Source organism: Malaclemys terrapin, chromosome 5 (genome assembly GCF_027887155.1).
Source record: "Malaclemys terrapin pileata isolate rMalTer1 chromosome 5, rMalTer1.hap1, whole genome shotgun sequence".
NCBI lineage: Eukaryota > Metazoa > Chordata > Testudines > Emydidae > Malaclemys > Malaclemys terrapin.
Window position 1 is genome coordinate 124368196 of NC_071509.1, and position 22082 is coordinate 124390277.

Genomic DNA, 22082 nt, shown 5'->3' on the forward strand with positions numbered 1-22082 from the left:
CATAATGGCTGCTCTGTTAAGGGGGGTCACTAGTAACTTTCACATCTAGGAGACTCAACCGGCTTGGTACAAAGCCTTGGAGATGCAGTTAAGCTGGGAATGGGGAAGAACTAACAGGTAGTTGGGTGGATGTGAGAGGAAAGGAGGCTGAAGTGTAAGATGAGTCAGTCCAGAGGAGGAGGGGCTTCTATCTTTTTGGATTTGAGTGAAGGGGCTAAGGAGTTGAGACAGATCTTGTTCTCTTAAGGAAAGTGAGGGGGAGATACTAGCAGCGTGTACTCACCTGGCATATACTGACGACTATACTAGCCTTCAGTGCACTGAGGTGCAGTTTTCAAACTGTGAGCCACAGAATAAAATGGAGGACCAAGATTTGAGGAGTTAAATGTTTGGGGAGATGGTCCATGAGAGGATCTCCTGAAATGGTCTATATGATGTAAAGGTGAGGGAAACCATGCTCCTTTAAAGAGTAGTGTGAGTCAATATTTAAAACAAAGACCTGAGCATTTAGGCTGGCAAGAATCTGCCTGTGGGGAACTAACACCATTCTCTCATCTCAACTACAAAGGGATTTTAAATTTCAAGCAGATGCTGTTCAGGTAAATTACAAGTGTACATCTGTGTTGATAGTAGCAAGAGACATTGGGTCTGATTCTTATTTGCACTAGGAGGGCCCCTTAAAGTGAGTGGAAATGTAATGCCGATCGACCCCGGTCGTCGGCGGGGGGGATCAAACCTGGGGCCTCTGGAGCTCAGTGCATGAGCCTCTACTGCATGAGCTAAAAGCCAACTGGCTGGTAGCTAAGCCTGTAGAGAAGACTCATTTAACAGTAAGTGGTCTCAGTGCCACTAGATGGGACAGAACACTATGCCCAGAAGGTGTGTGGGTTACATAAACTTAATTTATGCTCATTTTGCAGCCCCTTTAATCTGTCCGAACAGTGTAAAGAGATCATAGTGTAAATGATAATGGAATGGAATGCTAAACTACATTATACATTGAGCCACTAGGTATAAAATGCAGTATGTTATGGGCAGAGCATTAAAGGATCTTAGGATGAACACATAAGCAAGCTCTGACCAGTCCATATCTGGTACAGAAGAATTTGATGTGGTGTCAGGAGCAAACTAAGAACAGAAACAGAAGGAAGAGAGCCACGTGGATATTCATCAGCATGTCACTCTTCCATGCCCCAGAGAACTTCAGCTTTGAAACCCTTCAGAATGGACAGACTGGAAACAAAATTTTGTAAATTTTGCCCTGCAAACAAACTCCACAAAGAAACTGGCAATATACAGGTGTCTTCTTTAATTTATGCTATGGGAAAACAAGCAGGACCATATCTTTAAATTCTTTGACTTCATTGAAGACACTCACAAAGATGACTGTGAAAGGGTTGCGGTTATGTTTGATGCATACTTTATATGGTTTATGAAAGAGCATGTTTGCATCAGAGCATTCAAGAACCTGGAGTAAATGTTGAAGAGCTCTGCATACATTGGCTGAAAACTGTGATTTTGGGAATGAAGAACATGAAAATACCAGTGTCTGGTTATTGAGTTAAAAGAAAAAAACCTTTCACAGCAGTTCCAACTGAAGAGAGATTTAACCCTCGCCACAGCTATACAGATAGCAAAGCAGTCGGAATTAGTCAAACAGAACAAAAGGCAGGAGCATCTTGAAAAACCTGAAACTACCATAGATGCTGTAAACAGACGTTTAGTGTTTAAGTCATTTTCATAAAACCCTCAAGGCAAGGAGAGAGAACCCCCAGGCTAAGAGGGACAAATTTCAGCCTACATGCACACTGTGTGGAAAAAGCTATTTCCCAAGAGACAATGCGTGTCCAGCCAGAGGTATAATACATGCACGAAATATGGACGTTTTGCCACTGTTTGTCACACAAAAGCAGTCAAGGAGTTGACTCATATTACAGACAGTCAAGCCATTGTTTCTGGGATCATCACTTGTGATTACATAGAACCAGCCTGGAGAATGAAACTGAATATTCATGGTGAGACTATTGACTTTAAAATTGACTCAGGAGCTGATGTCACAGTCATCTCAAAGGGACTTAAAGTCACCTTCAACCCCTCCCAGAGCTGAAGTCACCTGACACAGCTCTGTCTAGCCCTGGAGGTATTCTGAACTGCATGGGCCAGTTCACCACAGAAATAACTTATAAAGACAAAAGCTCTGCATTCAGGGGATATGTGATCAAAGGACCACCGATCAACAGCCTTATCAGCCTCAGAGTGGCAGCCATAACGGGCCTAGTGAAAACAGTGGAAGAACTCAATATAATCTTTAGTGACAGTGGACTTCTGAAAGAAGATCCAGTACAAATAACCTCAGAGACAATGCTGAACCATACAATGTACATTGACCTGGCAGGATTCCTATCCCATTACTGCATGAAGTGGAAACTGTGTTGAGGAGAATGGAGTGGACTGGCATAATCAACACAATCTGTGAGCTGACAGCATATTGTGCCCCAGTGAAGCCAGCTATAAAGAAAAATGGAAAAATACAAATCTGTGTGGATCTCAAAACACTTAATGAAGTAAGAGAAAAATATATCCTCCCAACTTCCTCCCCAAAGAGAAAGGAGCTATGATATTCTCCAATCTGGATGCCTCAATGAGATTCTGGCAAATTTCTTTAGCCAAAGAAAATGCTAGCAGCTGTAGTTTTCATGTATGGTATTCTGATATATGGATCTTTGATGGAAGAGCACCACTAAATCCTTAGAACGAAGTTCTAAGCCTAATCAATCAGTCTGGACTGAAGCTAAACAAAGAAAAATGCATTTTCCACCTACCCCAAATTGAGTTTTTGGGATGGACAGACAAACAAATATAGAATCAGTTCTAGGCCTGAGAAAGTAAAGCAATTAAACAATTGAATGCACCAACTAATATATCAGAACTGAGATACAGACTGGGGAGATTAAAGGTCAAGACCTTTCCACAGTGACAAAACCACCGAGTGAATTGTTAAAGTCCAAAACAACTTGGCTATGGGGGCCAAATCAATAAATTGTTTTCAAAAAGGTAAAAGAAATGATCTCCACAGCTCCAGTTCTCAACTATGGTGATGTGCACAAGCCCCCAATGGTTAGTGCAGATTCAAGCAGCTATGGCCTAGGAGGTGTATTGTTGCAACAACATGGCTCTGAGTGGAAGCTTGGTGCATTTCCTCTCACACACTTAGAGATGCGAAAAAACAATATGCAAAGAGTGCCTGGCAAGTGTGTGGGCATGTGAGAACTTTTACAGATATCTGTGTGGAGTGGATCATTTACACTGGTAACAGACCGTAAACTACTTGCAACCTTCATCAATGGAAAAGTCTTGAGTCAAGCACCGCTGACATGTCAACATCTATTGGTAAGTTTAATGCGATTTAACCCAATTGCTAAATAAGTTCCTCAGAAGAATCTGGTGATAACAGACACTCTGTCATGGAGTCAGCACCACACTCAACTGCCCGTGAGCTCAAAGATGACATAAATGTGTATGTGGATGCTGCTAACACATACACACCAGTGTAAGAATCATAGAATCATAGCATTGGAAGGGACCTCAAGAGGTCATCTAGTCCAGTCCCCTGCACTCATGGCAGAATTATCTAGACCATCCCTGACAGGTGTTTGTCCAACCTGCTCTTAAAATCCCCAATGATGGAGATTCCATGACCACCCTAGGCAATTTATTCCAGTGCTTAATCACCCTGATAATTAGGAAGTTTTTCCTAATGTCCAACTTAAACCTCCCTTGCTGCAATTTAAGCCCATTGCTTCTTGTCCTATCCTCAGAGTTTAAAGAGAACAATTTTTCTCCCTCGTCCTTGTAACAACCTTATATGTACTTGAAAACTGTTATGTCCCCTTTCAGTCTTCTCTTTTCCCGACTAAACAAATCCAATTTTTTCAATCTTCCCTCATAGGTCATGTTTGCTAGACCTTTAATCATTTTGTTGCTCTTCTCTGGACTCTCTCCAAATTGTCCACATCCTTCCTGAAATGTGGTACCCAGAACTGGACACAACGCTCCAGTTGAGGCCTAATCAGTGTGGAGTAGAGCATAAGAATTACTTCATGTGTCTTGCTTAGAAAACTCCTGCTAATACATATCAAAATGATGGTTGCTTTTTTTGCAACTGTGTTTTTGCAACAGACACTCATATTTAGCTTGTGGTTCACTATGACCCCCAGATCCCTTTCCACAATACTCCTTCCTAGGCAGTGGTTTCCCATTTTGATTGCTCCTTCCTAAGTGGAGTACTTTGCATTTGTCCTTATTGAATTTCATCCTATTTACTTCAGACCATTTCTCTAGTTTGTCCAGATCATTTTGAATTTTAATTCTATCCTCCAAAGCACTTGCAACCCCTCCCAGCTTGGTATAATCTGCAAACTTTATAAGTGTACTCTCTATGCCATTATCTAAATCACTGATGAAAATATTGAACAGAATCAGACCCAGAACTGATCCCTGCAGGACCTCACTTGTTATGCCCTTCCAGCATGACTGGAACCACTGATGATTACTCTCTGGGAATGGCTTTCCAATGAGTTATGCACCCACCTTATAGTAGCTCCATCTAGGCTGTATTTCTCTAGTTTATGTGAAGGTCATGCAAGACAGTATCAAAAGCTTTACTAAAGTCAAGATATACCACATCTACCGCTTCCCCCCCCCCCCCCCCCCATCCACAAGGCTTGTTACCCTGTCCAAAAAAAAAGCTATCAGGTTGGTTTGACATGATTTGTTCTTGACAAATCCATGCTGACTGTTACTTATCACCTTATCTTCTAGATGTTTGTAAATTAATTTCTTAATTATTTTCTCCATTATCTTTCCGGGTACAGAAGATAAGAGACTACTCCAGCTACAAAAAGCAACCTTGACAGACACACAACTTTAAGAAGTTATAAATTACCTTAGGGGTGGCTGGCCCAAGTAATCAAAGAACGTTAAGGTAGTGACAAGAGACTACCTTGTGATGTGTGGACAAGTAAGAGAGTCAAATGGACTCATGATTAAAGGTGACTGCATCGTAAATAAAATATTAGGAGATATCCTAAACCTCATCCATGATGGACTAAATGCCATGAATGGGCCAACCAGTCTGCATGGGGGCCAGGCATCAGCAAGGACATTAAGAATAAGGTATCTGAATATGAGCATTACAGACCTAACAGACCAACACAACAGAAGAACCTTTAGTAACAGCATCTCTACCAATCAGACCTTGGAACAGACTAGCTGCTTGTCGTGGACTATTTTCCCAGGTATATAGAAATAATATACTTGAAAGTCCATAACGTGTTGCATTGTTAACAAGAAACTAAAATGCACTTTTGCTCACTTCAGTGTTCCAGAACAACTAGTGATGGATAACAGACCACAATTCACTGCAGTAGAATTTAAGTCATTTGAATGAAATATGATTTCGATCCTACTACTAGCAGCCAGGGCCGGCTTTAGGACCTGTGGGGCCCGATTCGAATACCCGGCGGCGGTCTGGGTCTTTGGCGGCACTTTGGCGGCGGGGGGTCCTTAACTCCGCTCTGGGTCTTCCGCGGCATTGAAGGACCCCCCGCTGCTGAAATGCTGCCGAAGACCCGGAGTGGACCGCCGCCGGGTGAGGTAAAAAAAAAAAAAAAAAAAAAAAATTAAAAAGGCACCTAAGGCACGGGGCCCTCTTAGGCGTGGGGCCTGATTCTGGGGAATTGGGGGAATCCTCCTAAAGCCAGCCCTGCTAGCAACCCACATTATCCACAAGTGAATGGAGAGGCTGAGAGAGCTGTACAGACAACCAAGAAAATCCTATAGCAGGAAGATCCATTCCTTGTTCTTCGGAGTTTAAAAATCAAAGCTGGTAGTGACTACTGGATGTAGTTCAGCATAACTCCTGATGGGAAGACAACACAGAACTACTGTTCCGACTTTGGAAAGGAACCTATTTCCAAAGTGGCCAGACATGAAGCGAGCAGCCAAGTCGGATAAAAAGGCTGGAAGAGTTATGAACACTTGTACAGCAGACATCACTCAGTTAGAGAACTGCCAGGTCTAGAGCCTGGTGACCATATTTATTTCAAATTGGATGGTGAAAAAAGATGGATAACTTGAGCTGCTGTGATGAAAAAGAATTCAGCACCCAGATCATATGTGATTTGAGACCAATAGTGTAGAGTTCAAGAGAAACCGTGGACATCTACAGTTGGTTCCTCACAGAGAACACTCAACAGAGCAAACTCTACAGATGGCAGATGCAGAAGAAGACTCAAGGATACCAAACCAACCACAACCAGTCATTGCAACTAATGAACAGCCAGATAACCAAGTTGTTATGCATTCCGCTCATGAAATTATGAACAATTCAGAGACACTCAACAGACTGATATATACTGAACTTCAAAGACAGTGTGATAGTGTAAATTCTGTAAATGGTAGAAATACAGGACTTAAAGAGACAGATGGAATAGAATGCTAAACTATATTATACTGTGCAGCCACTAGGTGGCACTACGTATAAAATACCCTAGCTAAATGAACCTCAGCCAGACCTGGCAGAGCATTTTGATGAATGCAGCTGGTGTGTACAAGTAAGCTCTGTTGCCAGTGCAAATGTCTTAGAGAAGAACACAACAGATAATCTTGCTGCTTGTAAACAGACAAAGCACATTCAACTCCTGGAGTACTATCATCATTAAGTGAAAGCTGGAGTGGCATTTTTATTCCATTGAGGTCCTCTCAGTTACTCCCAACAGTAAGGCCTTTTCTACATGAGAAAACTGTACCCATTTTCAAAATTGGTTTAATTAGATGGGTGCAGTCTCCTTAGGTGGATGCTCTTATTTCAGTTTAAAGAGTGCCTTATATGGATTTAGTTTGGGATTGATTTCCAACTGACTTAAGCTGAATCAATATACACCATGTCATGTACTCCGTAGGCAGGACAATAGGTGGACAACCCGCCTCAGTGACCGGATCCCCAGAGACCACAAACAACCACTGGGCAGATTGAAAACGCACTGGGCCGATCCCATGACAAAAGTTTTTGGACAGAAATGGAAAGAACATGCTCACAACAAAATGGAAGGGTTGGCGTTGACTTGCGTTTGTGGAGGGATGGACAAAAACAAGCTGGACAAAGGTGAATATACACCAAAATAACTGTCCACATGCAGGGTTTGCACCAATTTAACTAAATCAGTTTCTAAATGGATTTAGTTACAATAGTACAAGGTTTTTGTGTAGACAAGGCCTAACCTGTCACCCCCTACTTTAAGAGTTCATGGTGATTTGCTATGTCTATTGCTGCTTCAGCTCTACTATCATCCTTGCCGTTTTTGCCACAACTCCGGTTTCCCCAGTTGGCACAAATTTGCCCAGATTTCAGTTTGTACAATACTTTACAATGAACATGTTTGGGGATGGGAGAAACTAGAGTCCCCAGTGAGATGTGTCGAGAGAGAATGAAAGAGGAAAAACACTGAAGCATTATGTGTCCAGGACTTGCTTCCAAGAAGAGCTCAATCAATATGGAAATTGATTAACATTTACCTCATGGCTCTGTTTTTTATCATGTAGTACATAAATCACATTGGGTAAGTGAATTTAGAGTCAAATCCACCTCTACATAAGCCAGCTGACAGCTGCACAAAACTTAAAGGGCTCCTGTATGCACTTTCATTAGGTACATCAAGAATTTACATGTACACAGTGCCAATGACAGCAATTTTTTTGAGTGCAACATCCAAGGTGCCAGAATAAATTTTGATGATGATGATGATAACAGAAAGAAGAGGGCCAAGAGAAAATTAGAATTGCTTTGCCCCGATGAGAAAGCACATGATGTTAGTCACTACTGACGCAGTAATAGAGTTATTCTGCTAACAGGATTTCTTATGTTTATTATCTAGAGAGCAGCATGTTCCAGGCAACAACAATGTGTTACTGAATTAAGAATCATACAGAAGGGCACATTCTTGCATACTAAAGTGAAAGACCCTGACAGTGAAGCTGACAAAGTGCTTGGCCTTGTGTTGAGCGCTAGCAGTGCATTGTGCCCTGATTACCACTGTTTAAAGCTGTGTGATCTTCAGCTGGCTTATCTACAAAGGATAATGCCCAAAGCTTTTTGTTTTAGTGAGATAAACTGGGCAAAATGCACTATCAGCTGTTGAACCTTCCAAGTATATCCAGGCAGAGCATGTTGCTGTCAGTGGAACAAGGCTGCTCTCAACAACTGTTGTTGTGTACTTAGTGACCAGCACTGCACAATACATCCCTGCCCTAAGGAAGTGGTTACATTCAAAACTGTGATTGTTTTTGACAATGTTAATAGTACAGCAGCACCAGATCGGGAGCAGTGTCTGATCAGCAGAGAAGGAGTTACCAGAAGAAATGAGAGAAGCACAAGATTTCAGCTGACTTGTCTAAAATCATGCAGTCAGTGAGTTGATCAGTGTGACTCAACTTTAGCAGTTGCAGCTAAAGCAAAACGCCACACAATACAGTGGAACTGATATATATATAAAAACATAAGCATGATCATGCTGGGTCAGACCAATGGTCCATCTAACCCAGTATCCTGTCTTCTGACGGAGGTCCGTGCTGGATGTTTGAGAGGAAACGAACAGAACAGGTAATTATCGAACGATCCCTCCCCTATTATCCAGCCCCAGCTTCTGGCAGTTATGAAACCAGACTTGATTAATCTGGAAACTGAATTGAGCAAAGAATGACTTTTCTGTTTTCTACACAAACACTTACGAAGGATAGTGAGGCAAACAGTGTAATTTTATAATTGGCACCTCTCATTCCCCCCCTTAAAACTTAGCAGCACAGTATGCAAAATTATTCTACACCCGTGGTTTTTAATCTGTAGTCTGTGGACCCCCAGGGGCCGCAGACTATGTCTAAGATTTCCAAAGGGATCTGCACCTCCATTTGAAATTTTTTAGGGGTCTGCAAATGAAAAGGTTGAAAACCATTGTTCTACACTACAAATTACAAACAAGAATCAATCACTTTTCAAAGTTTGTCAGTTACAACAAAAGAACATGAACCGTACAGGATGTTGCTTTCTTGACAGTTGGAGAATGTAGGCTGAGACACAGGAAATGCAGTTTATCATTGGAATTCATGAGATAAGCAAAGTTTGTAAGTGCTGAAGTTCTGTTATTTTGCTGGGTTTAGGCAATTTATAGCACAGGGGTGGCGAAACTTACTGACCATCCAAACCACATGCAACAATCTTCAGAAGTTTGAGAGCCGGGGCGCGTGTACCAGGGCTCAGGGCTTCAGCCCCACTCCTGCTGAAGCCCTGGCAGGTGTGCCCTGTGGGCCTGAAGCCCCAAGATCCTTCTCCCCGCTGGGCAGAAGGCAATGTGTGGTGGGGGGCACATGGGGTCACATGCCCCCATACTTTTGCGAGGGTTTACTGGCCCCACTTTATCACATGGTACTGCTGGGCTGCCTCCCTCCAGGGCAGCTGTTGGAGCTGGCAAGGTGGGAGCGATGACTGGGGAGAAGCAGCAGCAAACACCTGGGAGCTGCAGGGAGCAACTGCTGAGGGGAAGGGGTGGGGCATGCCTAGGAGGGCAATTCAAGCTGTTGGAGGGGGACGAACTTTTAAATTGTGCTCCCAATTCTCAGCAGGCACCAGTCCTCTCTGGCACAAGCCTCTTGCCCCACCAGCTGCTCGTCTGGTAGGCAAAGAATGGGTGGGAGTATGAGGGGTTCCGTGAGCTGCACTTTAACTGTAAAAGAGCTGCATGCAACTCACGAGCCGCGGTTTGGCCACCCGTTATAGAGCCTCAAATTTTGTTTACTCTCAGCTTTCCATTAACTGGCTGTTTTCACAGTGAAAACATGGGGAATGTCTAGCTTCACATTTGTAAAGCATTTTTGCTCAGAGATAAGCTAAATTTTCTTGGAGAAATGGCTCATTTTAGATCTCAAATTTTTTTGAAATATGGCTCTTTTTGTTTATGGGAAATGGGCCCATTTTTCACTTGTAGTTCAAACACAAAAACTATCATGTTTGAATAGTTTTATAGCAAATGTTTTCCCATTTTTTAAATTAGAATTCATGATGAGTAGATCTTTGTACAAGAGATGTTATAGATAATGTCCCCATCAGTATCAATCCACTATCTAAGGACATAAACTGGATGGCAGACCCCCTGAAATGAGCAAACATGGATGAAGATTTTTTTCAAAAAAGAAAGACCACAGAAAATATTAACATCTAACCTTTGAATATAAGGAATTGTTCTGAATCAGCAGCATATTATATTTTTCAAAATGTGATCTTGTGTAAGCAATGGGAAAGAGGAATATTACATTTTCCTGTCCATGATTCTTGTATGTGTATATATGACAAAAATATGAATATGCCCTATATATATTTGGTGGGTGTGACGTTGCACTCCATATGTTCTATGGAAATATGTTTATAAGGGTGAATATGATATAACTGAAATATGCTTCATGCAAAAGGTCTCTTGCAAGGTATCATTACAAAGCTTATAATCTACTGAGTGTGTTCATTCTATTTGTATGAATGTATCATTCTTGTATCTAAACTAGAAATATGAAGTATTACTCTGAGGTCCTATTGTAATTATGCAAAGTGTGGGCCATTAATGGTGGCTTAAGAGCTTGATGGCTCCCATTAACTAGAACAATTGATTGTAAATGGCTCTGTTTACTTGTAAGCCTTCCTGTGTTCCTGTGAGTCAGGCCGGAAAGAATGGAGGTTTGGGGTCTCACAGGATATGTGACCATGTCACCTGGTACTGGAATCCATCTTAGATTGTAGAGGGCGGACAATTTATGAGTTTACCCTGTATAAGCTTTATACAGAGTGAAACTGATTTATTTGGGGTTTGGATCCCACTGGGAGCTGGGTGTCTTGGTGCTGGAGAGAGGTGACCTGCTCAGCAGTTTTTGGTTAAAGCCTGCAGCTTTGGGAGTGTGGTTCAGATCTGGGTCTGTGTTGCAGCAGACTAGCATGTCTGGCTCAACTAGGCAGGGTTCTGGAGTCCCAAGCCATCAGGGAAAATGGTCTCAGAGGTAATTTCAGCACATCAGGTGACAGTCCAAAGGGGGTCTCTGTAACCAAACCCCGTCACAGTCGGGATAACAATCTGTTTTCCAATGCAGAGCTACTAATCCACACATTTAGGGACTAATTTGACACTTCTTAAGACAAACACTCATGCTATAAACCATTGTAAAGGTCTGGCATTTCATCAGTGATCCTTCATCTAGAGTCTGTGTAGTGTGTCAAACCGGAGTGTGTGGCAGATGCTTAGATTGCTTTAGTTTTATCCCTCAGAATAACAGGGATTTAGTTCGGGCCATAAGATATCTGCAATACATTTAATTATTCCATATAATTGGGCAGAGTAGAGCTATAAAAGTTTACATTTCTCTAATATGTTTTCAACTTTACACTGCAAAAGTTAAATGCCTTTTTCCTTGGAAGTGTCATTACCAAGACAAATCAGGAAATGTCAGACCTTTAAAATACCTGAAATAATACAGAAATTTTCTCTTGTTTTGCTGATTGTACAGGGTAGTTCTGGTCCAGATAAAAACCCAAGTGTCACCAGAGAATAGTTTTCAATGTAAAGCTAAATGTTGTGGGCTGAGATTGGCACCACATGGAGACTTAAATCACCATTTTCCAGTGAGGAAGAGTGAGTTCAAGCAGTGTAGTCATTGTTGGGAAGGAGGAAGGAGACTTTCCCTACTGGATGGAGGTATTCACTTCAATCTCAAGCACTTCCTTAATATATGAGTTAAATATATTCTGGGCCACTTTAAGCTCCGCAATTATCACGAGAGAAATTCACAAAACTTTTATCAGGCTCCCTTGTGGCTGTCTTTATTTTTGCTGGCACAGATTGCTTCAAGATGCAGGGTGAAACACTGTTTAAATCTTCTCCAGCTGTCTTCCACTGTCTAGTTTCGACTCTAGGTGGAATTTTTATCTGCTTCATTCTTCCACGTAAGAAATTTCATAGTTCCTTTTTAGTCCTGGAACTTGTGTTCAGCGATCAGTCAGTGGTTTAGGAGCTTGCAAGAGATTTGCTTTATTCTGTGACTACAGCCAACTGGTTGTGCATAGCAATAGCTTCACAGCACCCCTCCCAGACTGTGTTTGGGACATTCAGCCCTTAAAGACAGTCCCCAATACCACACAGTACACCCATTTCCCTCCAACTCTTTTGCTGCCTTGTGACTAGAAGCATGGAGTGTGTCTCAGTCTTCTTACCCAGCTCCCTCCTTTTTAAACTCTGCCTCTTCCCCCCCTCCTCCCTTTCTAGTCCTGAAAAGAAGAGAAGAGGAAGGATAAAGGAGAACTAGAAGAAAGGAGAGAAAGTAGATGGAGAGATGGGCAAAAGGATAGTATCTCTGCCTTTGAGTTCCCTGCCATGATCACTCCCAGAACCCAGACAAATGGAGCCAACCCTCCTCCTTCCGTCTCCCACGGCTCTTCGACAGTGTTTTTCAGACCTCATCCCTCCTCTGTGCAGAGGAGGAGAAAAGGAATCTCTCTCCAATCTTTGAGAGTCCTTACACAGTAATAAGATGGCCAACTCTGCTGCTGCCTCTAGTCGTGCCTCAGAACCTGAAGCATCCCCCAGGCAGCCTGCTTCCTAAGGGATCTCTACAGCAGCCACATTTCATCAGCACCATTGTCCTCAGCACTTAGGGTAAGTTCCGCTCTAGCCAGCTCTCTTGCCCTTTCCCTAAAAGAGAAACATTAACTGCCCCACCCCTCCATCCTTGTTTCTCCCTCTGTTACCCTCACAGAGCCTGTTCACACTAAGATAAAAGGTGGTTTTAAAGAACACACTAGTTAACATATTTTAACTAACACATTTGAAAGCCCTAATGTGGACAGGGCAAACTGTATTTTAACACTGTTAGCTGATCAACATGGCTTCCCCTGTGGTCCCACTTCAACTGGGATGTGATGGGGAAATCTGATGGCATCTCCTTCCTCAAGAGAACAATAGGCAAATGTAAAAACAACCCCCCACAACCCCAGCAGTTACTGACTCCCCACACAACAACCAAAACTGCTGGGGTAGCTTCAGAATGCTCTCTGCTATGATTCTACAATCCAAAGGAGCAGAGCAGACCAAGCCAAAACTACCAGAAGATGTTTGAAAAATGCATGTTACTGTTAAGTAAACCCAACATCAATGCTATAAAGCTACACAAAGATGGGGACATCTCCTATGGAGTTGCTGCCCACTCTTACTTACTCCTATTCCAGCTTCCTTTTAATTTTTTCCATTCTTCTTTTTACTTTGTTTTCTCTCAGTCAGAGAATTAGCCTTCCTGGAAGCAGCAATTCCTGTCTGATTGACAGAAATCCTGCTTCTGTCTCCATTTGTTTCCCCCCTCAACATTCTCTCTTCATTTTGACACCTCCCTTTCTTTCTCTCTCTGTTTCTTCCTCTTGTCTCTCATCACCTGCACTTTGGGTAGAAATCAGCTTTCAGGTATGTGTACACATTTCCTATTGATGTTAAATGGAAGAAGTACCAGAGGGCCAAATTTGCCTTTTTAATAAAACAACCTCTTCTGTTCTTCCTTCTCTCTTTCCACCACTTGCCTTCTGTACAATAGCTGTTCCCACTCCTCCCTGGTGTCAGACTTTTCCAACCCACCCATCCTTGTTTACAACGCTCATCATACTTCCCACATTGGTGCCTCTCCGCTCTCCCCTCCCACCCTTTCAGAAAGGGAATCTTTTTTTTCAAAAGTGATTGAAATAAAAAGAAATCTTCTCGACCCTGCTTTCAGAGTACTCATTTTAACTGTCTCAGGGCCATTCTCTTTGTAAAAGCAGCTGCCAGGGAACCTGGTTACAATACAGATTTCCCCCAACAGGGTTAAAACACCAGCGTACGTGGGACCTTGTGGTACTGGTCGGTGTCCCCAGACCAGCCCTGATCGATCCAACTTGGATGTTTTTACAGTGTAGACAGGTCCTTACTCTAGAATACAGCAATCCTGCAAATGAGCAAGGTCATGGGCAAAGGTCTGATACAGGGCTGGAATAATGAACTTTCTAAAGTGTGATTAAGCACAGTTTAAAATCAGCAATAGTTGACTCAGGTTCTGACACAGTTTAACTGTCTGCTGAGAATAGAGCGAAGGCATGGTACAAGTCCAGAGGGACTTCAGTGAGAGCACGTTTTTTTTTTTTTAAGCACCATTCTAAACACGCTGGACCCCATTCACAGGGACAGGCCAAAACATGTTAGGATATGACCCAACCACAAATGAGCTTGAGGAGTGCTTAAAAACAGATTTAAAAGCTGCTGTTACATCAGTGTAGATGGCTCTTAATGAGTCCTTTCCAGGCCTAGCATGTCTCACAGTAGCGCTACTGCAGTCACAACACAGATGAAAAGATAAGGAACATTTTAAAATTCATACTTGTACTGCCTGGGCTTGTGCAGAAGCTTTATTAAAATGTTGCTACGTTTTCAGTGCCACTTGAGTCCCTTGCATCTGAAGAAGTGAGGTTCTTACCCACGAAAGCTTATGCTCCCAATACTTCTGTTAGTCTCAAAGGTGCCACAGGACCCTCTGTTGCTTTTTACAGATTCAGACTAACATGGCTACCCCTCTGATACTTGAGTCCCTTTGCTTCGTTATGGATCAGGCTAGCTGGCCAGCTAGAATAAGCCACTTACTGCACTTTGTACTTGAGCAGGAGAGAAAGGTGAGTGGCAGGGCTAGTAAATGATAGTGTGTACGGTTACAATATGTCCGGATTTTCCCGGACATGTCCGGCTTTTTGGGCTCCAAATCCCCGTCCGGGGGGAAAGCCCAAAAAGCCGGACATGTCTGGGAAAATCGGGACATGCCGGGCCGGCCATGCAGGTGCTCGGGGCTCGGGCCGGGGGCTCGGGCGGGGGGCTCGGGCTCCGGGGCCAGTGGCTCGGGGGCTTGGCCGGGGGTGCCGGCGGGGCCGGGCTGGGGACTCGGGGGCTGGGCCAGGCCGGGGACTCGGGGGGGGACCGGCGGTGCGGTGCCGGGGGCCAGGGGTGCTCGGCCGGGGACCGGGCCGGGGACCGCAGTGCTGGGCGGGCCGGGGGTGGTCGGCCGGGGGCCAGCCTGGGCCGCGCCTCCTCCCCCCACACTTCCCCTTACCTGCTTCAGGCTTCCCGTGACTCAAATGTTCGCGGGAAGCAGGGAAGGGGGCGGAGACTTTGGGGAGAGGGCGGAGTTGGGTGGGGGCGGGGCTGGGGGCGGGGCCGGGGCCCCGTGGAGTGTCCTCCTTTGGGAGGCACAACGTATGGTAACCCTAATAGTGTGAGGTGAGGAAAGCCTTACGTAGGTTGGAGATAAGGTTTCTGGGCAGCATTGACAACCAGAGAGAAGTCATGGGTTAAGCTCAGCATGTGGAGCCTTGAGAAGCTGGAAAGAAGCATAAATGTGACTTTTTTTTCCCTTTCAGTCCTGCTCAACAAGGGAGTCATCTTATGTGCTTATGTCAGTTTAGCTCCAAGTGTCCGTGGATATTCTTTTCACATTTTCAGAAATACAAATTCTCATCTACAAAAAACTGAAACTCCCACGGGAGCAATTTTAAGAAAGGAATCCAGAAAAACATCTTGTGGTCTTCCTAGAAATATTTCCATTTCTGAGCTGTGAGAGAAATAAATGCTTTGCCTTCCTTGCTGTGCAGGTTGCAGTTGCTACCTTTCTTATCTGCAGGCCTCTGGATGCATTATGAGTGCGAGTTGATTTATTAGATTAGAATGAGGACTGTCTAATAAGAAAGGGAGTCTGAGAACTAGGGTTACTATATTGCAATACTGGAAAAAGAGGACACTCCAAGGGGCCCAGACACCCAGCCCCAGCGTCTCCAGCCCGGACCCAAGTCCTACGACCCCGGTCGGAGCACGGCCCGATTCCTGGTGGAATCAGGCCCCGCTCTTGCTAAAGCTGGCCCTGATCAGAGGAGTTGTTAGTTTTGATGCAGCCACTCCACTCGCACTCGGGGTTCCCTGAGCGTCTTTTGCCCGAGCGCGAGTGGCTTCAGCAAAACTAACAACTCCCCCAATCTGCGGGGGCACAGAGGAGGCAGCCGCCTCCTTCCCGGGCTCCAGCTGCTGCTGCGCTGGGGAAGTTGCTTTGGCCCTGGCGCGCGGTGGAGAGCGGCAGGAGCCGGGAAGTTGGAGCCCGGGGAGGAGGCAGTCCCCTTACCATGCCTCCCTATTTTCCCGGACATGTACGGCTTTTTGGAAATTCCTCCTGGATGGGGATTTGAGGACCAAAAAGCCGGACATATCCGGGAAAATCTGGATGTATGGTAACCCTATGAGAACAAGCAAACAGCATGGGTCACTGGCTAATACAAATTATTTCCTTTAATTCTTATCTGTTTTTAAAGTATGCTTTCAGTAGCTAATTGTGTGTATTTGCCTGTTTTTGCTCATTTCCTGATTACAAGTTGTTTTCTGGTGTGGCACACTGCCCTGAATTCTGTACTGAACTAAATCCCACACAGCCCCTCTGGAAGTCAATAATGTTGCCACCCACTGAAGTCATTGAGTGCACCTCAGAGGTTTGGAGCTGGGTGTGCCTCAGCTCAGATACAAGCTGTGAAGGTGTTTCATTGGCTAGCTCCTGTAGACTCTAGCACCTGATGACTCCAATAAGCACTTAGGCCTGTTGCTCAAGGAAAGGATTGTTTCCTAGTGGGGATAGAAAGGAAGGTCTTTCAAACTCAAGGTACAACCTCTCACTCATAACAAATGATAAAGAACTGCTCCCTACTTGGCCCTTTAGGGGTAGCCCAACAGAGAGGGTTAAGGCTCCTCAGGCCTCGTAACTTGGATTCCACTTTTAGTCCATTCCAACAAAGGCAATTAGACATCACCTGTGTTATGCTTCCAGGCCAATGTAGCTATTCCTACATGGCTCCTGATAACAGGCAATTGACCTGTGCACGGCAAATGGCCCACAATCATCACCCCACAGCCTTTTCCCACGGGCTACTGCAGCGCCTCCTGGCGTGAACCTGCTCTCCTAAGGGCTCTGTGTCCCTCAGCAGCCTCCTAGTTTTCAAGCTGCCTCTTGTGGCTGGATCCCTGGAGACCCAACCCCCTTTCTGGGCCAGACTTTTTGAAATCGTTTCCACCTCTCTCCTGCTATTGACCAGGAGAGGGGACGGAGAAGGTAAATCTCCATGACTATTATTATTTCTTCTACCTTTCCCTTCTGTCTCATATGCTTCCCTTCTTCCCTGGTGTCCACTCTTCTTTTCCAGGTTGATCCTGATCCTTCATTTCAGCTTTTTCTCGCATGTGTGATTTCACCTTCCTCTTCTCTTCCCTGGGCTTGCACTATGACATGAACTGTTCCTCCTCTATCCCATTTTTGTTAGTATTAAAACAGTTTATAAAGCTGCCGGAGTCCAAGCCAGGATGTGTCTGTGGTTAAGCTTTCTCGTGCACCCCAAAGCTTCATTTGGTTATGGTGCAATCCGGCAGCCTAACCGCCTCAAAAATAGGGCACTTGGGTTGTCTAGAGACTGACAAACAGTTACATCCAGCATTGTTTGCTGTGTTGTCTGTTTGTTGAAATGATAACCTCCCAAAATCAAGAATAGCATCTGTTTCTTTGCCGTTATGTGGATGTTTATTTAAACTGAGCCATGGGAAACAAATGCTTAATTAGTGTCTGATGTCAGAAACATGCTAGAGAGAGAATTTGCTGGAAGGGTAAATGGAAGGAGATTTCACTTTTGAGAGGATTTTATAAAGCCAATAGAGAGGAAGAATTGTCTTGTGGTGAAGGGACTGGACTGGGACTCAAGGAAGCTGGGTTCAGTTCTTGGCTCTGCTATAGATTTCCCATGTGACCTTGGGCAGGTCACTTAATTTCTCTGTGCCCCCATTTCTCTTTCTGTAAAAAAGGGGATAATACTCTTTCCCCCCACCCTATCCATCTTGTGTATGTAAAATGTAGGCTCTTTAGGGCAGGAGCTACCCATTAAAATGTGTTTGGGACACAATGGAGCCCTGATTGAACTTGGGCCCTCTAGATATTACCATAACACAAGTAGTACTATAATACGTGTTTCTTTTTAAAGTGACTGTTCATCAAGAGCCCGAGTGGTGTTCTGTAAAGCTATGTTATGTCATTCCAACAAGAGTCATTCAGGAAAAATGATGCGCATCCCCTGAGGAATGCTTGCTTCCTGCTGTCAGACACTAAGTCTCCGAAGAGTCATCTCCGAAGATTTATCACAGCAGAATTAATTTTCATCACAATAATCACCCACTCAGCAACTTGCCTTTGGACCTTTCAACCACACTTCCAGCCTCAGAGCATTCCCTGGGAAGAGATGGTTAATATTTAGCAGTGAATGACATAAAAATATCCCGTGCTACTTCTACGAAGTGGCTATTAATTGTCATTACTTTCCCCTTGAAGTTGTTCATACAACATGCTGCAGATGGACCTGCTAGTGAAGGCAGGGGGCTGGACTTGATGACCTTTCAAGGTCCCTTCCAGTTCTAGGAGATAGGATATCTCCATTAATTTAATTTTATTTATTTACAGCTAGGGAGTTTATAGACCTGGGATTTTGGTTCAATGAACTATAAAGATAGAGGTCAGATCAAAAGTTCCCATCTAGATGTGGCTTCAGATAAAGCCAAATAGCTTGACAGGCTATAGTTGCACTTAGTCACATTTTGCACTTAATTTTGAAGTGCATTGCTCTCTAGCACTGGTTGGCACTTTACATTATTTTAATTTAGGGACAGGTCGAAACAAGACCATTTTACCCTGACTTTCCACTCCAACTGTCAACTTTGTTAGTTCAAATACCATGGAGCCTGGATCCAAACCACCCACTTTTTTTTTTCTTCTCTAGCCAAAACACAAACCCCAGCCTCTTGATCTGGCAGTATTTTCAACACTTTGTGAACTAGGGAGTTTCCTGGTGGACATAAACTATTGTGAACTGGGTAATTTCCAGGTGGGACATGAATACTTTTTCTGGGAGGTTTTGTTGGCTGCCAAGAGGCACCATCTGGGGAGATGGGAAGGATCTCTTGACAGCTGGGAGGCAGAACCAGTTAAGAATATAGGATAGTGCACGTGTCGAACAGGAGAGTTTGTCCATTCTTGTATCTGTCTCCCTTCCTGCACTCACTACATAAAATGCTTTCCCCTGCTGCAAGTTCCTGGTTGATCCCCAGTAGTGAGGAGGCAAGTCTCATCAGCAGGTCAGGCATGCTGTCAGGGTGGATTTATCATGGAGCTCAGAGAGGCTTCATGCAGGGAAGATAGACTGGCAATCAAGAGGAGGTAGGCTGACAGGTGGGTTGCCTAGTGCTTGCTGAGTCTGCATGTGTGATGATTTCAAGTCAAATCTTAAGAGGCACGGACAGCCTATAATTGCATTGAGATTGAAGGGGGTCGCAGGGGTTAGCTTCTCTCAGGATTTGTCCCTAAATCATCATGCCTGGAAGCCCAAATTAATAACAATTAAACTTTGTACAACACGTCAAAAATCAAGTGTTAGGTAAGTGTTACGCTTTATTTGCTTATAACAAGAGTTGTGGGGCTCCGACATAGACCGGAAGCTCATCTGGATCCAATGCCTCACACTCACTACCTTTCCCGCTTTTGGGATATTAGCCTAAAGGTGGTCTGTGCTAGTCCTGAGCAGGCATTGAAGAGGAAAACTGAGTGAAGATTTTCCAGTGCAACAGTTTGCGGTTGGAAAATGCTGATCTGATGGAATAGACACATTCTATGTGAGTGTGTCAATTCCATTGATACTTTTGATGGAAACCAAATAGATTGACAGGCTGGCCAGCTTGCCTGGTGTACTGGCAGCCTGCTGGCCAGGCTGGCAGGAAACCAGTCAGGGTCCTGGCTGCCCTGCTGGCAGGAGGACTGCCCGGTTGGTTCCCCAGTTGCCAGCCCTAGGACTTCCCAGTTCATGAACTGCCCACTTGGCAGGGGGGCAAGCGGGCTGGACAGTGAAATGGATTGTTCCATTTTGTCAGAAATTCCCATACAGAGCTAAACATTGGCAACTCGGAATTTCCTGCGAAATGGAGATTCCTATTTCTTGCCAACTCTATTGAAAAGCAACCCGGAAGAGTTGCATTTACATAGCTTTGCTTGTTTACGGGTCTGCTTGAATTTCCTTAATATTGAAGTTACAGAATTTTTGCCCAAAATTACTATTTTGAAATCCTACAGCAGATTGACTGGTGACAAAAGGAAATAAATGAAATGTACAATTATAGACATTTTGTTGTCAAAGTACCTAAACCAAACCATGCAAAGCTTTCATGTTTATGGTGCACTGAGAAGACATTATAATAATCGGCGAAAGAGTAAGAGAGAGAGAATAGCATTAGGAGTAAAGAATGAATTGTCCAGCCAAAGCTGCTGAAAAGTAATATTGAGTTAAGAGAAATGCTCAAAGATTGGCAAAACTGGCCACTCCAAAATCACATACTGTTTAATCCTGTTCAAAAGTAAAACCTGCAGCATTCTAAATTACTGTCCTGCATGTTAAGATTAACTCTTAACATCCTGCAGTGTTTGTTTGCCTTGGTCTTCCTAGGAGGAGAATTAAAATGAATTCTAACTCTGGGCAAGGCACCAAGTTTCAAACTCTGTTCTACACAGATACATGCATGCTATTTTTCAGTAATATCTTTGCTTGTGAGACAGGATGGAGAGTAAATTTTTTGTCCCATGCTTGGTTGTTTGTTTTGTTTCGTTTTTTTTTTTTAAGAAAAGTCTTATAATAATTCTTGGATCATCTTCATTAATGAAGCAAAATTCCACTTTGTGGTTTTTCATGCTTCCATGGCTATGGTCCCTGTGGATGCGGTTTTTTTTTTTTTAAATCTGAAAACGTTCTCTGAGGAGCTCCCTTAGACTCTGAATCAGAAGATCTGTTCCTTGTCTGCAATAATGGGAGGAGAGAAGATATGCTGTTCTTTCCCCTGGATAGTTCGACCTTTTTCTTCCCTTGAAAGAGTAGTTTAAAAGAGTCGGATTGTGGGCTTGATTTCTGATTTTAGCATTCACAATTGGGCCCTGATTTGTTCACAAAATTAAGTGTAGAAATGTGCGCACATTCTTGTGTATGTTGTTATCCATGGAAATTTAGCTTCTGTGCTTTCCCCCAACCTATTTTCAATATTATAGTTACATAATTTGTAGCAACCAAAAATACACAGCTCTGCTATATTGTATAGACTATTTTTTTCAGATATAATTTTTATGTTAAAAAGGGAATCTGCACAAAACATTCTGAGCTATGTAGGATTTGTTGTCTAGTCTGAATGAAATTAATACTTTAGAGAGATGCAAATAATCCATGCACCGCACTACTGTTGTATCTCCTTCTGCTAATGTTTGTAGTCTTCCAAAGTCTCCTAATATTTAAAGACCTGTGTGAACTGTGATACAAACGATTGCGGGTGTGAATGAGGAAATCTAGCATGATAACCACATAACTAGTGTAATTGTTGGCTCGTATCAGTGGTAACAGCTAGTCACTTGAGCTGATGCAGTCGTCTTACCATTACAACTGATATTTTAGAGCAGAAAGTCTTTTAATGATTATGTAGCATTGTGGCTTTGTTTATCCAGGCTTTACTGGGGAGGCTTAGCTGAAACACCAGGACATAGCAGTTTTTATTGCTTCCACTTTTAGGCTAGGCCGTTTTGAAATGAAGGGATAAGAAGGAATGTACAGCACATGATTTCCATGGACGTATGTTCTGGTAATGTCAGTATTCTCTTTGTAGGTGGAAATTTTTTTCGATAGAATAGTATTCCATCAGAAAATGTGTTTTCATCTAAATCAGAATGTTTTGTATGAAGATAATGATTTGACATTTTCCACAGAAAGGTTTTCAAACAATTGAAAAGCAAGATAGCATATTTAATTTGGATCTTGTTTTATGCCGAGGTTATTTTGTTCTGACTGTCTTGTTTTATTGATATAACTCTGTTATATTACATTACATTCACTA

General features: G+C 43.5%; 1 protein-coding gene across 3 annotated transcripts in view; it reads right to left on the reverse strand.

Moving 5' to 3' along the window:
* HPGDS (hematopoietic prostaglandin D synthase) overlaps positions 1-22082 on the reverse strand; it is a 66550-nt gene that overhangs the window by 18328 nt on the left and 26140 nt on the right. The window lies entirely within an intron of this gene.